General features: G+C 43.7%; 1 long non-coding RNA gene across 1 annotated transcript in view; it reads right to left on the bottom strand.

The window, feature by feature from the left end:
* Nucleotides 1–10,609, bottom strand: part of LOC140472263 (uncharacterized) — a 33,447-nt gene extending 22,838 nt beyond the window's left edge. The window contains exons 1-2 of the long non-coding RNA XR_011957500.1: nt 10,497–10,609; nt 3,321–3,427 (exon numbers count right to left, since the gene is read on the bottom strand). This is a non-coding gene — a long non-coding RNA (uncharacterized lncRNA). The remainder of the gene's footprint in view (nt 1–3,320; nt 3,428–10,496) is intronic.
* Between the last annotated feature and the right edge of the window lie 4,626 nt (nt 10,610–15,235).

Raw genomic sequence — 15,235 nt, 5'->3', positions numbered from 1 at the left:
GGAAACACAGAAAGCTAGCACACAATTACAACATGGAATCAGGAAAGGGAATGGAATGTTGTCCCTTATTTCAAAGAGTTTGGAGTATATACCTTAGGGCAACTAAACAAATGGCAAGTGAGACCACATCTGGAGTAACGTGAACAGATTTGGTCACTTTAGTTCATGAAATAGTGCAGTTTATTGGAGGCATTTCAGAGAAGATCCATTGGGATGATCCCTGTTTTGAAGGGATTATCCTGTAAGCAAAGGCTGAATAAGTTGGGAATATACTCACTGGACTTTGGAAGAATGAGAGGTGATCTCTTTGAAACATACAGGATTCTGTCAAGGTTTGACAGGATAAATATGGAGAGGATGTGTCCCATTACGGGTGAGTCTTGAACCAGATTCTGGGTCAGTCGTGGAATCAAGGGTTCTCTTTCAGATTTGTCAAGTTAAAGGCAACACCGACACAGGTTAGGGTTTCAGTAGCAATGGAGCTGGGGTGAGGAGGAGACAAGCAACGTTTTAGAGATTGGAATTCCTGGTGTTTGTGATTGTGTGGATGTCTGATCAGAAGGTCACCTTGGGGTCAGATATGAAAGCAATATTGTGAAGAATGTAGTTCTGCCTCAGACACTTCCCAGTGAGAGGGAGGGACACAGCAGGAAGGGAAATGAATTTGGAATAACAACTGAAGGCAATGGGTTTAACAATTGCAGTGTTTCATTGGAGTGAATTGCAGCTAATCGAAGCGTGGTAAGCAGTTTGATAACTGAGTAACAGTGGAGTAATGGAGATGGATGATGGGGAGGGAGAGCTGGACATTGCCAGTGTACATGTGAAACCTAACACGGTGCTTTTGGGCGATGTTACCTCCTGGCAGTGTGTAGGTGAGAAACAGGACGGGCCAAGGATAGACCCTGGAGGGACACCAAATACAATTAATTCAGAAAGGAAAGAGAGAGAGTGGAGACGGAGCAGGATTTTCCAATGATGGTGAGGTCAAATATTAGGTTTTAGCAGAATGGGAGAGAAGGACATAACCAGAAAAGACAGACAGACAGATCATGGAACAAGATCTGTGAATTGCAAGGTTGGATTGGGAGGGGGGGTCGGGCGATGACAAGCAGGAGGATTAGACAGATTTGGAATGTCCATGATTTAGCTACACTAGGGTAAATGGTCAAGATGACCTCTAATAAGGCTTGACAAGAGACTCGAGGAAATGCAAGTTTAGGACTAAAATGAGGAGCATCCTTGTGAGGCAGTTTGGCTCGGTGGGCTAGTGGAGAGGGAGGGAAGAAGCAGAGGCAGCTGATCGGATTGTCTCAATATTATGGACAGAGAAACTCCATGTGCTCCTCACTCTTGTTGTTGGAGGGGAGGATGGAGGAGACAGGATAATGGACAGTGTTTTTATTTCCAAAACAATAAACAAAGCCTGTGATAGTGATTCTAAAAATAAGTGAATAAACCTGTCGTATTTATCATTTATCAAGAATATTAAAATATACAACTGAAGTTCAGGTTTGAATCCCAAATTGGTAGAGGGTGGCTCTGAATTCAAGAAAAAAATACCTGGAATGAAGAAACGACTGTTTGCCATGGAACCATTGTCAATGGCAGAAAAACATCCCCAATGTCCTTGAGGGAAAGAAACCCGATAGTAGGCCCATCAAATCACTCATTGTATTAATCACTGCACAGTCTCAGCAAAGGAATGAAACTGGATGGACCACATTACATCTACCAATGCACTTGCAAATACAACCACACAATCAGCCCTCTTGACCCTGCAACTTCTGCCTCACTGTGGGCCAACAACAGCAGCAGAACTGTACTCCAGCCCAATCTGAAATCTCATGGCCTGATATCCCACACTTGACCATTAACATCAAGCCAGGGGAATCAATCCTGGTTCAATGGTGAATGTAGGAGGGCATGCCAGGAGCAGTACCAGGCATACCTGAAAATGAGGTGCCAACCTGGTGCAGCTACCAAACCTGCATGCCAAACAGCACAAGCAACACCAAATAGAACCAACAGATTAGATCGGAGTTCTGCAGTTCTGCCACACCTAGTCAAGAATAGTGATGGACAATTAAACAACTCACTGGAGGAAGCATCACAGATATCCCCACCCTTACTGATGGAGGGGTCTCACACATTCATGCACCAGATAAGAGGACAGCATTAGCAGCGATTTTCAGCCAGCAGTGCCAAGTGGATGAGCCTTCTCCATTAGTCCCTGACATCACAGATATGGATCGACTTGGTTGAAAACTCATATCAAATCAGATCAAGAAATGGATGAGTAATGTAAAGGCTCGGGGCCCTGCCAATATTCTGGCAATAATACTGTTGGCTGTGCTCCAGAACCTGCTGCCCAACAAGACAAGTACTGTTCCAGCACTGGCACCTACCGACTTTGTGGAATATTGCTCAGGGATGTTCAACACAACAACACAGGGCAGATCCAACTCAGCCAATTCCCCTCTATCAGTCCACACTCGTTCAGCAGTGAGGTGATGGAAAGGGTCATCAACAGTGCTGTCAAGCAACTGCTCAGCAGTAACCTGCTCAGCGATGCCCAGTTTGGGTTCTGCCAGGGTCACTCAGTTCCTGAGCTTGTTACAGACTTGATTCACAAACTGACAAACAGCTGAATGAGGTGAGGATGACAGGCCAGACCCCCTCCAAGTCCACTATTTCGACTTCAGTGATATCACCTGACCTCACCACAGTCTCAGCTCATTTGCTGAAACTCTCATTCATTCCTTTTGTTAACTCAAGATCTCATTGTCTAAACCCACTCCTGGCCAGCATCCCACATTCACCCTCCCGATAATCTCAAGAATATTGAAAACTCTACTGCTGAAGTGCTCACTTGTACCAGAATTTGCTGATCAATCAAAAGACTCCCATTTATAAGCAACAACAATTTACTTTCGCACCTTTGAATTAATTCCTGGCTGTAATCATTCCTATCTCCCTGCACCACACACCTTTTCATATCTCAATAACTCATTTTAGTTCAGACTCTCAATGATGTGTTTATTTTTGAGTTCACCTGTGTGACTGTTTCTATAGACTCCAAGGGAACATGGTCTGGAATCCCCACTCTAACCCACTAAGATCTACTTTCTTCCTTTAAGGCATTCTTGAAAAACTGCTTATTTGGCAATGGTTGTGGTAACTGGACACAATATTCTCCATCTGTAGCCTTATGTCAAAACTTCTCAATAATATTTTTATGAAATTAAAACTATGATGATTTGTACAGATATCTTCTACTCTTCAATATCACTGAGTGAATAATCTGTAATGTCTCTTACCCAACCACGTTGGAGGCGCACAATCACCATACAAATTGCAGCAGTACAAGGAAGTCAAACATCACCCTCTCCACAGGCAACAAGGCTTTGGCATTGATCACTTGTTTCTGTGGAAGGAGAAATACACAGTTGATGTTTCATGGAGTGCAATATGAATTACAGGGAATGAAAATGGTGCAGAACTTGACTGTCAGAAATTGAAGGAAAATGCACTCGCTTATTGGAAAAAAGAATTCTTGACTGTCTAAGATATTGTGGAAAAAATAACCTGATAATGGAACAGCATACAGTCAGGAACCGGCAGCAGTGGACAATTCATTTACATTCCTGAAGAAGGGCTTATCCCGAAACGTTGATACTCCTGCTCCTCGGATGCTGCCTGGCCTGCTGTGTTTTTCCAGCTCTACATTTTTCAATTCATTTACAAAACAGCTGTGAAAGTAATAGTAAAATACTATACAGAGCAAAACTACACCCATGAGAGACTGAGGAAGCTAGATAAGGAACAAGTGGACAGAGAACCCAGAGGTGAATCAGAGCAGAGTTCACTTTTATGATCCCACAGTCAAAGATGTCGAGCACAGAAACAGACTTCTTCGGTCCAACCTATGCCAACCAGATATCCGAACCTAATCTACCTAAATTAAATCCTTTTTGCCACTCCTCAGACCATTGGCCCATCTGATCAATATCCCACTGTACTCTGAGATAACCTTCTTCATTGCCCACAATACCTCCAATTTTGGTGTCACCTGCAAGCTTATTAATTATACGGCCTCTATTCACATCCAAATCATTTAAAAGAATGATGAAACAAATCCAGAAAAAAGTCCATTTCTCTGGGTTTGAATGTGCTCTGTGTAAATCCTGCACTATGACTCTTTTTACCAGGGAAAGCTGCACATACATCCCTCTGAACTTTGCCCCCTACAAAGCTGGCGGCCGCGCACGTGTCCAGTGAATCATTGCCCCGAATAAAGATGGCGGCGCTCACTCGGGCCGATTACTCAACGAGGCATATTCCCGTTTGCTGCAAAAACTGGACTGTAAGGTTCAAAGTTGTATCTTCCGATGTGTACCAAATGATTTTAAAACCTCTCAGCCCATACCAACACCATTTCCCTCCCGCTTCCTGCTGTTTATTTCTTTCCTTACCGACATCCCCAACATTTGCGCCCACCGCGAGGATGATCACGTGGTATAGTCTAGTCCCGTCCTCATTCACTGATTGGCCGGAGGACCAACTGCCGCCAAGTCCTCCAGGTCCTCCCCTGCCTTTCCATTGGTCCGCCGCTGACATCAATCACTTCGGTCCAACCGGTTTTTGCCAACCATTTATCCTAACCTAGTCTATCTAAATTAAATCCTATCTGCCGGTCCTCAGCCCATTGGCCCATCTGATCAATATCCCATTGTATTCTGAGATAACCTTCTTCATTGTCCACAATACCAACTGTTGGCTGGAGCTTGCGCACTGCTTCGTGGCTTTTGTTGCTGTTTCTCAGTTACAAGAGTGAGGGACAAAGTTAAAAATCACACACCCACCTGATGAAGGACCAGCAAAGTAGTGCTTCCAAATAAACCTGTTGGACTATAACCTGGTGTTCTGTGAATTTTAATTTTGTCCATCCTAATCCAACACCAGCATCTACAAGTCACGAGTGAGGGAGGAATGCATAACATAAGAACAAAAGATCTTGGAAAAGGAGAAGGCCGTCCTGCGCTTCGAGCCTGCTCTACCATTCGATAAGATTATGGCTGATCATTTTGTGGATGCAGAACCATTTACCCACGTTCTCACCATATTCCTTAATTAGTTATTTCCTTTTAAAAAAAAACTAACTTAGCTTTAAAAACGTTCATTGAACTAGCATCAACTACTTCCCTGGGCAATGCACTCCATCGAGGTCAAGACATTCCTTCTCAATTCACTCCTAAATTTGCTGCCTCTAATCTTATGCTGATGCCCTCTTGTCCTGGCTTCATCTGCCAGTGGAAACATCCTCTCTACTTCTATTTTATGCATTCCATTCATTATTTTATATATTTCCCATTCTTCTGAATTCCAATGAATATAATCCCAATCTACTCCGTCTCTGTTAAGCCAAACCCCTCACCTCCGGAATCAACATAGTTAATCTCTTCTGCACCCCCTCTAGTGCCAGTACATCCTTGAGCACGTAAGGAGGTAAAAACTGCATGCAGTACTCCAGGTGTGGCCTCACCAGCACCCATTATAGCGAGAACATAATCTCTGCTTTTAAACACAATCCCTTCAGCAATGAAGGACAAAATTCCATTTGCCTGCTGAATTGATTGTTATACCTGGTGACTAACCCTCCTGCAGAAGAATATTCAGGTGCCTCTGCATAGCAAATAATGTAACTTTTTTTAAAATTCAAGTAATCATCTTTTTATTAATGTTACTCCAACCAAAGAGTATGACTTTACATTTATAAAAATAATATTCCATTTACCAAACCATTGCCCACTAACTCAATGTATCTATGTTCCTCTGCAAAGTTTCCCAGTCCTCTGCACACTTTCTCCTGCTACTCATCTTAGTCTCATATGCAAACTTTGACACCCTACATGTGGTCCCCAACTCCAAATCATCTGTATCAATTCTAAATAATTGCAGTCCCAACACTGATCCTAGAGGCACACTACTAGTTACTGATTGCCAGCCAGAATAAGGCTTATTTATCCCCACTCTTTGCTTCCTGTTAGTCAACCAATCTTCTATCCATGCTAATACTGTATCCCATGCACCCTTATATAATGCAACAGCCACTTGCATGGCACCTTGTTGAAGGCCTTTTGGAAATCAAGGTACACCGCGTCCACTGGGTCCCCGTTGTCCACCTTGCTTGAAATGTCTTCTTAGAATTCCAAACGATTTGTCAAGCATGACCTGCCCTTCATGAATCCATGCTCTGTCTGCCCAATGGGACAATTTCTATCGAGATTCCCTGCTATTTCTTCCCTGATAATAGATCAACGCATCTTTCCAACTACAGAGAATAAGGTAACTGGCGTAGAATTCCCTATCTTTTGTCCACCGCCTTTTCTTATAGTCCTTCCTTTTCACTGAAATATGCCTTTGCTGAGCACTTCCTAAAATGTCTTTGAAAATCTTTCACTGCTCATCAACTGTCCCACCATAAAATCTTTGTTTTCAGTCTACTTTATCCAGGTTCTCCCTCATTCTATTTTCCCCGTGTTCAAACACAGGACCAAGATATTAAATTTTATCTTCACACTTTCCAGATGTACTCTAAATTCAACCATACAGTGATCACTTCTTGCAAGAGGATCCCTAACTCTGAGGTCATTAATTATTCCTGTCTCATTGCACGGGGGCCAGATCTTGGATAGCTTGCTCCTTGTCGGTTACATTTCATACTGTTCAAAAAACTATCATGGATACACTTAATGAACTCCTCAAGGCTACCCTGACTGAGCTGGTTTGACCAATCTACATGTAGATTAAAATCACCCATGATAATAGCCGTACCATTTTTACAGGCATTAGTTATTTCTTTGTATATTGCCCATCCCATTGTGATGTTATTATTTAGCCTACACACTGTGCCTATCAGTGACTTTCTTGTTAGAATTTTGAAAGCATCATTCCTGTTTCTCCTAATGTACAGCAATAACAACAACTACTTGCTTTATATGGAATCTTTCACAACGGCAAATCTCCTAAGGTGCTTCATGGATGATCAAAACATTGATTGAGGAGAATGATTTTAAAATACATCGTAACGGAGGAGAGAGAAGGTTAGGGAGGGTATTCCACAGACTTCTGCTCTTGACAGCTCCAATTGTGGAGTGATGCAGGTGGGGTGGGTTGAAAAGGGAACGTGCAAAGGTGACATGGAGGAGCATAGGCAGTGCATAAGGTCTTAAGGATAGAGGAGGTTCCAGACTGAGTCTGTCTGTCATAGACAGTATGGCTGCCTCATGGAATTTGAAGCACCGCAATGGGCCCATGCATGTCATGTTAGTCAAGGATAGTATAACGGTGGCTGAGAGAACATTTGATGAGGACTTGTCTACTGAATTAGTGTGGGCTGAGGTTAGAAACAGGAGAGGGGAGGTCACACTGCTTGGATTTTTTATAGGCCACCACAGAGTTCCAGGGAGGGGGAAGAGAGGATTAGCAAAATTACTCTGGGTAGGAGTGAAAGTAACATGGTGGTGGTTATGGGGGACTTTAACTTCCCCAACATTGACTGGAAATTCTATAATTCTAGTACGTCGGATGGATCAGTTTTTGTCCAATGTGTACAGGAGGGTTTCCTGACACAGTATGTCAAAGGGCCGACAAGAGGGGAGGCCACATTGGATCTGGTGCTTGGTCATGAACCGGACTAGGTGTTTGATTTAGTTGTAGGTGAGCACTTTGGAGAGAGTGATCATAATTCAGTTATGTTGAGTTTGGCGATGAAAAGGGATAGGTACATGCCACAGGTGAAGACTTATCGATGGGGCAGTGGCAATTATAATGCGATTCAGCAAGAATTAGGATGCATAGGATGGAGTAGTGAAATGCAGTGGATGCAGACAATGGAAATGTGGAGCTGGTTTAAGGAACAGACATTGCGTGTCCTTGATAGGTATGTCCCTGTCAGGCAGGGAGGAAGTGATAAGGTAAGGAAACTGTGGTTTACCACAGAAATTGCATCTCTTGTTAAGAAGAAGTAGGAGGCTTATGTTTTGATGAGGCAAATGGTACAGATGAGGCGATGGAGACTTACAGATCAGCTAGGAAGGCTTTAAAGAGGGTTAAGAAGAACAAAGAGAGGACATGAGCAGTCTTTAGCGAATAGAATAAAGGAGAACCCTTAAGCTTTCTATAGGTATGTGAGGAATAAAGGATAGGGTAGGAATCGGGCCAATCAAAGACAGAAGTGGGAAGTTAAGTGTGGACACTGGAAATTGGAGAAGTGCGAAATGAATATTTCTCATTCGTTTTCACTCAGGAAAATTAGAATATTGTAGATAATAATGAGGTAGAAGATGTTAGACTAGAAAGAATAGAGGTTAGTTTCAAACAGGTGTTATCAATTCTAGAAGGATTGAATGTAGACAAGTCCCCTGGGCTAGATGGGATTTATCCGTAGATTGTCTGGGAAGCTAGGGAGAAGATTATCAAAGCCAAAGTCTTTGCTTTGAGCTGTCATTGCCTACAAGTTCAGTAACAGAGGACTGGATGATTGCAAATGTTATGCCCTTGATCAAGAAGGGAAGTAGAGATGACCCAGGTAATTACATACCAGTGACCCTTACTTCTGTTGTAGGAAATGTTTTGGAAAGGATTATTCGAGACACTATTTGTAATCATCTGGCAAACAACAATATGATTTCAAATCGTCAATATGGTTTTGTCAAGGGCAGGTCGTGTCTCACAAATCTCATTGAGTTTTTTGAGATGGTGACCAAGCATATAGATGAAGGTAGGGCAGTTGACGTGGTATACATGGACTTCAGTAAAGCCTTTAATAAGGTTCCACATGGTAGGCTGTTAGAGAAAATGCAGTGACATGGAATTGAGTGTGATTTAGCAGTTTGGATTAGAAACTGGTTTTCTGAAAGGCGGCAGCGAGTGGTGGATGATGGAAAATAATCAGCCTCCAGTGCGGTTATTAGTGGTGTGCCACAAGGGTCTGTTTTGGGATCACTGCTGTTTGTCATTTTTATAAAGGTGTTAGACGCAGGCATAGGGGATGGATTAGTAAATTTGCAGACGACACCAAAGTCAGTGTGGAGTAGTGGACAGTGTGGAAGAATGTTACAGGTTGCAGGAGGACTTTGATAAACTGCAGAATTGGGCTGAATGTAGCAAATGGAGTTCAATGCAGCTAAATGTAAGGTGATGCACTTTGTGAAGGATAACAGGAAGGCAGAGTACTGGGTCAATGGAAAGATTCTTGGTCGTGTAGATGTGCAGAAGGATGTTGGAGGCCATGTACATAGATGCCTGAAAGTTGCCACCAGGTGTACACTACTGTTAAGGCGGCATACAGTGTGTTAGATTTCATTCGTAGATGGATTGAGTTCTGGAGCCGCAATATCATGCTGCAACTATCCAAAACACTGGTGTAGCCATATTTGGAATATTGTGTGCAGTTCTGGTGCCCATATTTCTGGAAGGATGTGGAAGCATGGGAAAAGGCGCAGAGGATATTTACCAGGATGTTGTGTGATCTGGAGGGAAGGTCTTATGAGGAAAGGTTGAGAGACTTGAACGTGTTCTCAGCGGCAAGAAGAAGGCGAAGAGAGGATTTGATAGAGACATACAAGATGATCGGAGGCTTAGATAGGGTAGACAGTGAAATTCTTTTTCCTAGGATTATGACATTAGTGTGTATAAGGGGGCATATCTCCAAATCGAGGGGCGATAGATTTAAGACAGATGTCAGAGGCAGGTTCTTTACTCAGAGCGGTTAGGACATGGAATCCACTACCTACTAATGTAGTTAACTCAGCCACGTTAGTGAGATTTAAACAATCCTTTAGATAAGCACATGGGTGATTTCAGGATAGTGTAGGGGGATGAGCTGAGAATAGTTCATAGGTTGGCGCAACATCAAGGACCAAAGGGCCTATTCTGCACTGTATTGTTCTCTGACTATTGTGCTACAAGAGATTTTTACTGTCTTAAACAGAGTGATGGATCTTGTATTGTGGGCTTACGAAGTGTCACTGATCTCTACCAAACATGTACGAGGTAGAGAATGCTGCCTGACCTGCTGCGCTTTTCTAGCAACACATTTTTCAGCTCTGATCTCCAGCATCTGCAGTCCTCACTTTCTCCATGTACGAAGTAGAGCCACGACAATAATAAGAGGCTGCAACAGGAGGGGGACAGGTAGCTCCATACAAAACCCGACTCCTTCTCAACAGTTTTCACCACAAAAACTGAGCGCCTTCCAGAAAAGCACCTCTATAGCCCACAACATTTTGCCCCCACAATCGTGGTATCTGGCTGTGCACTAAGAGGCGTGCAAGAGTCTGTACTGGGACCCTGATACGCTTGGTAAAGAGTCAAATCATCTGAGCATTGAGAGCCCCACCACATTGCATGCATTTTCTCTTGTTTTCTCTCTGTTCCTGACTTCCCTTGTTTTTCTTAATGAACCTGGTAAAAGTTGTTATTACACACACCTGCACAAGCTGTGAATTGAACCCAGGCCCCTCGGTCCAAGATTCGGGATATTTTCACCGCGTCACAAAACATCGACTCGAACTTCCTTTGTCCATTGCCTGCTAAGTCACGCCTGAATCAACTCTGCAATTGGGAGGAAGGGGCGGAACAGGAGGACCGAGTAGAGGCCGGTCCTCCAACCAGAGTGAGTGAGGAGCGGGGCCAAAGCATTCTCGGGAGTGAACGCTTCAAGATTGGTCAGAGAGCAAACTATTTTGCAGGATTGATCATTCTCACTACATAGTGGAGCATTAAACCTCTCTTATAAATCAATGTGAGATTTTAAGAAATACTGTAGTTGAAATGTAAATCTGATAACGTACATATTTCCAATCGATTTACATAACTCGAGTAAGAAACTTCTTTTCAAGCTCCCAGAACAACTGGTAATTTGCATACCTGGCCGTTATGGTTGATTTGGACCGGACAATCTATTTGACTGTTAGACATCTCTATGACTATAACTCGACAAAACAATTGTTAATGAATAATATTTTACCCATCAGTCTGTGCAGTTATGAATATTCTCTCTCAATTCAATGATAACCTCAGACGCACGCGTGGTTTGGTGTCTATGCAGAGCATGCGCAGTGTCACATTGGTCAGGACAGAGAGAAATGGAGCTGCTTTCTCCGGCAGCGGCTGCGATCGGCTCCAGAGAGCGGTGCTCAGAGCCGGTGTGTGGGAGCATCGCCGGGAGTAAGGAGCGGAGAGAATTCACAAGTCCCGGATAAAGGTTAAAAAAATCGAAAAAGTTCCTCCAGGCCCGGGTAAAGAGGTGGCGGTCTCTGATCAGGGAAGTGGTCCAGGGTCACAGCCGCCATTTGTTTGAGGGAAGAGTGGGGATGGTCAGGGCCGCCATCTTGAGAAGGTCAAGGTGCAGGGGGGCGGGGTTATCGGGGTCTGTAGAACAATCAGAGGAAAGGGAAGCTCCATTGTTATTGATTAATTCCACGAACACAGCTTCACTGGGCGATCCTGCAGGAGTATCCTCTCTCAGTCCTGCTGGGATGTTTCACCCAATCAGAACCAGCAGCTCTCCTCCTCTCTCAGCTCCCCTTCTGTCCTTCCTGCAGCATCTGTCCCTTGGAACATTGAGCTGCCTGTCCTGTCCCTCCCTCAGCTGTTGTTTCTGTAATACCTGTGATATCCCAGACCCATCTTAGATTACTTCACTAAAGACAGGAATGCACCCGATGGATGTTTCTTATCATCAGCAATTGTTTAATACTCACTTACCTGTTTTTAATTAAATCTTTTTTGAAGCATTTCATTCACATTCAATCATTTGCAATGGCGGGATTTAAAACTGTCCAGAGAACTTTTGCTGAGTTTCTGGATAAATTGCTTCACAATAATGCCCCTAGGCCATGACTTCGTCTGCTCACAGGTTGCACATCCCAGTACAACATGAATCAAAACCCTTTCTTTGTGCACAATTATTTGATGCTGAACTCTGGTGATGTCACTCAGTATCTCTCCTTGTGCGGTCCCTCACTGTGGGTCTAATTGCTGCCTCTGTCAGCGTCTCTCACTCTTGCAGCTACTCCAGATCCTGAGCCAACAGAATTCTCCACTCCAGAGAGATGAGGCAGTACAGGCCAGGAATGGAGACTGGGATTTTCCAGATCTCTGTGGGGCTCAGTGCCATTTTACATGTGTAACCCTCACAAGCATCAGTCTAATTTCCCATTCTGCCTATTTCTGCGTCTTCTACAGGTACTTGAAGGAGTTACTGACTCAATAGACCTGCCAACTGCTGGTTGGGAAGATGTTTGGTCAGCCAGAGAGAAAAAGGTCAGGGAGGTCAGGAGCCTTATATAAATCCTGCCACCAGGTAAGATTACACACAGTGCACAGAGCAAAGAGCAATGAGAGGGCTCCAAACATCAGCTAACAGGCCATGACATAGATATAGTGCTGGAGGGGGAGCAGACTCGCCTCAGGCTCAATCACCACTTCTACTTTAAGTTTTATTGTACTGAGATCGCATCGGGAGTTCCCAGTTTTCAATCCAGGCGTGTGCTGTCTTGTTGAGCACCAGGACAACAGAGGGGAAAACAGGCCTGCAATGAGAGAGTGGTAATACTGCCTGGGATCTTTCTGTTAACTATTCCCTCTCCAACATTGTATCTATGGCTCATCTTGTGGACCAGTGTCTTCAATCATTCTAACTCCTATAACAGTTCCTATCTCTGTCATCTCCTCCACTCTCACCAATTATTTCACATATTTGAAACCTCCAGTCCAGACGACCACCCGTATCGCTGTAACTTGCTTCAGTCTCTACAACATGCCTTGTCTCGATAGTCTCCTCCTCCAACAACTGGAGACATAGGGTCTGTTTCTGTGCTGCATGACTCTTTGTTTGATGTTTCCTAAATGGAATCAGTTGCATTTGCCTGTGTTTGGCCCATATCCCTTCCAATCTTCTCCTTTCCATGTACCTGACCAAGTGTCATTTCCATGTTGTAATTGTACTTGATTTCACCATTTCCTCTGGCAGTCCGCTCCATCTATGCACCATCCTCTGTGGAAAATGTTGCCCCTCAGCTCCCTCTTTAAATCCTTGCTCTCTCACCACATGTTTATGGCTCCAGATTTGGACTCACCTACCCTTCGCAATGCACCTTACTTAAGCCCTACATTGTTTCATACACCTTTATAAGGTCAACCCGTGGCCTCCTCTGCCCATGAGAATTATTGACGACAATGTTACAAATATCTCCAACTCATGTACTCAATGTTCTGACCAATGAAGACAAGTGCCAAATGCTGCTTTCCCCTCCCTGTCCCCCTGTGATGCCACTTCCAAGGAACAATGTAACTGCACCCCTTGATCTCCCTCTGTTCGACAACACTGCGCAGGTCCCTACCATTAACTGCTTTAATCCTCCCTGGTTTGTCTGAACTAAATCGAACACCTGAATTAAATTTCATCTTTCATTCCTTGGCCCACTGACCAGTTGATTAACATCCCCTTCGATAACTATATTCCCTGCCCACTCTTCCACTAATCTTGGTATCCACAAACATACTAACAGGGACTCCTATATTTTCACTCAGATTGTTTATGTAAGTGGTGCACAACAGTGGCCCCAGCACCAATCCTTACAGCACACTGCTGGTCAGAGGCCCCAGTCTGAACAACAACCCTCTCCCACCACCCTCTGTCTCCCACTGTCATCCCATTTTGTATCCAGTTGGCTAGCTCTCCCTGATCCCTTGTGACTTAACCTTACTAACCAATGTATCATGGTACACCCTGACCAAGGGTTGCTGAAGCCAGAAACAACGTCTGTTGCTCTGCCTTCATCTATCTTCAAGTCAAATTTGTGAGGCATGTTTTCCCATGCACAAAGCCATACTGGCTGCCGTAATCAGTCCTTGTCGTTCCAAATACCACCTACCTCTCAGAATGACCTCCAACAACTGACGCACCCTGATGTCTGGCTCATCAGTCTGTAGTTTCCTGGCTTCCTCTTGCAGCCTTTGTTAATTAATGACACAACATTATAATCATAGTCAGAGAGTCAGACCACACTGTTCGGTCAATGCTAACCATACTCGAAAACTGATCTTGTCCCACCTGCCTGTACCTTGATCCTATCCCTTCAAACCTTTCCTATTCATGTACTAATCCTAATGTCTTTTAAACATTGTAATTGTCCCCACATTCACCCCTTCCTTGGGAAGTTCAGTCCACACACAATCTACTCTCTGTGTAACAATGTGACCCTCATGACTTTTTTTTTAAATGTCTCTCCTCTTACACTTAAAAATGTAGCTTCTAGTCTTGAAACTCCCCTGTCCTTGGGAAAAAACCAGCTCCCATTAACTCTATCTATTCCCCTCATTATTTTATAAACTTCTACGAGGTCATCTGTCAACATTCAGGTTTCAATGAAAGAAATATCAACCTATTCAGCCTTTCTTTAGAACTGAAAACTTCCATAACCAGCCACATTCCAGTAAATCTCATCTGAACCCTTTCGAGCTTAATAATATCCTTCCGATAACTGGGCGACCTGAACTGAACACAGTATTCCAGAAGAGGACTCACCAATGGCCTGTATAATCTCAATGCAACTTCCCAACTCCAATATCCAAAGTAATGAAAGCAAGTGTGGCAAGTCCCTTTTTAACCATCCTCTCTCCATGTTGCAAACTTCAAAGAATTATGTACCTATACCTCGAGGTCCCTCTGTTCTACAACACTACTGAAGGTCCTACCATTAATTGTATAGGCCCTGCCTGTGTTTGTTGTACCAAATGCATTCCCTCGCATTATACAGATTGAACTCCATCGACAGTTTTTCAGCCATTCACGCATTTCATCAGGATCCCTTTGTAATCTCAGAAAACCTTCTTCACTGTCCACAATGCCACCCTCCAGTCTACCTGCCTATCACACATGGTACAGATATCTCTGCTAGGGGCCCTACAATTTCTTCACCAGCTTCCCATAATGTCCTGAGATACATTTAATCAGGGCCTGGGGATTTATCTACCTTTGTGGTTTAAAACCTCCAGCACCTCCTATTCTATAATGTGGACTCATTTCAAGATATTGAGTTATAGAGATGTACAGCACGGAAACAGATCCTTCAGACCAACTCCTGCATGATGTATCTAGTCACATTTGCCAGAATTTTGCCAATATCCCTCTAAATCCTTTTTATTCATATACCCATCATAT

This window comes from Chiloscyllium punctatum, unplaced genomic scaffold, assembly GCF_047496795.1.
Source record: "Chiloscyllium punctatum isolate Juve2018m unplaced genomic scaffold, sChiPun1.3 scaffold_286, whole genome shotgun sequence".
Lineage (NCBI taxonomy): Eukaryota > Metazoa > Chordata > Chondrichthyes > Orectolobiformes > Hemiscylliidae > Chiloscyllium > Chiloscyllium punctatum.
The sequence above is the reverse complement of the archived record's forward strand: the minus strand, read 5'-3'. Positions and strand labels throughout refer to the sequence as shown.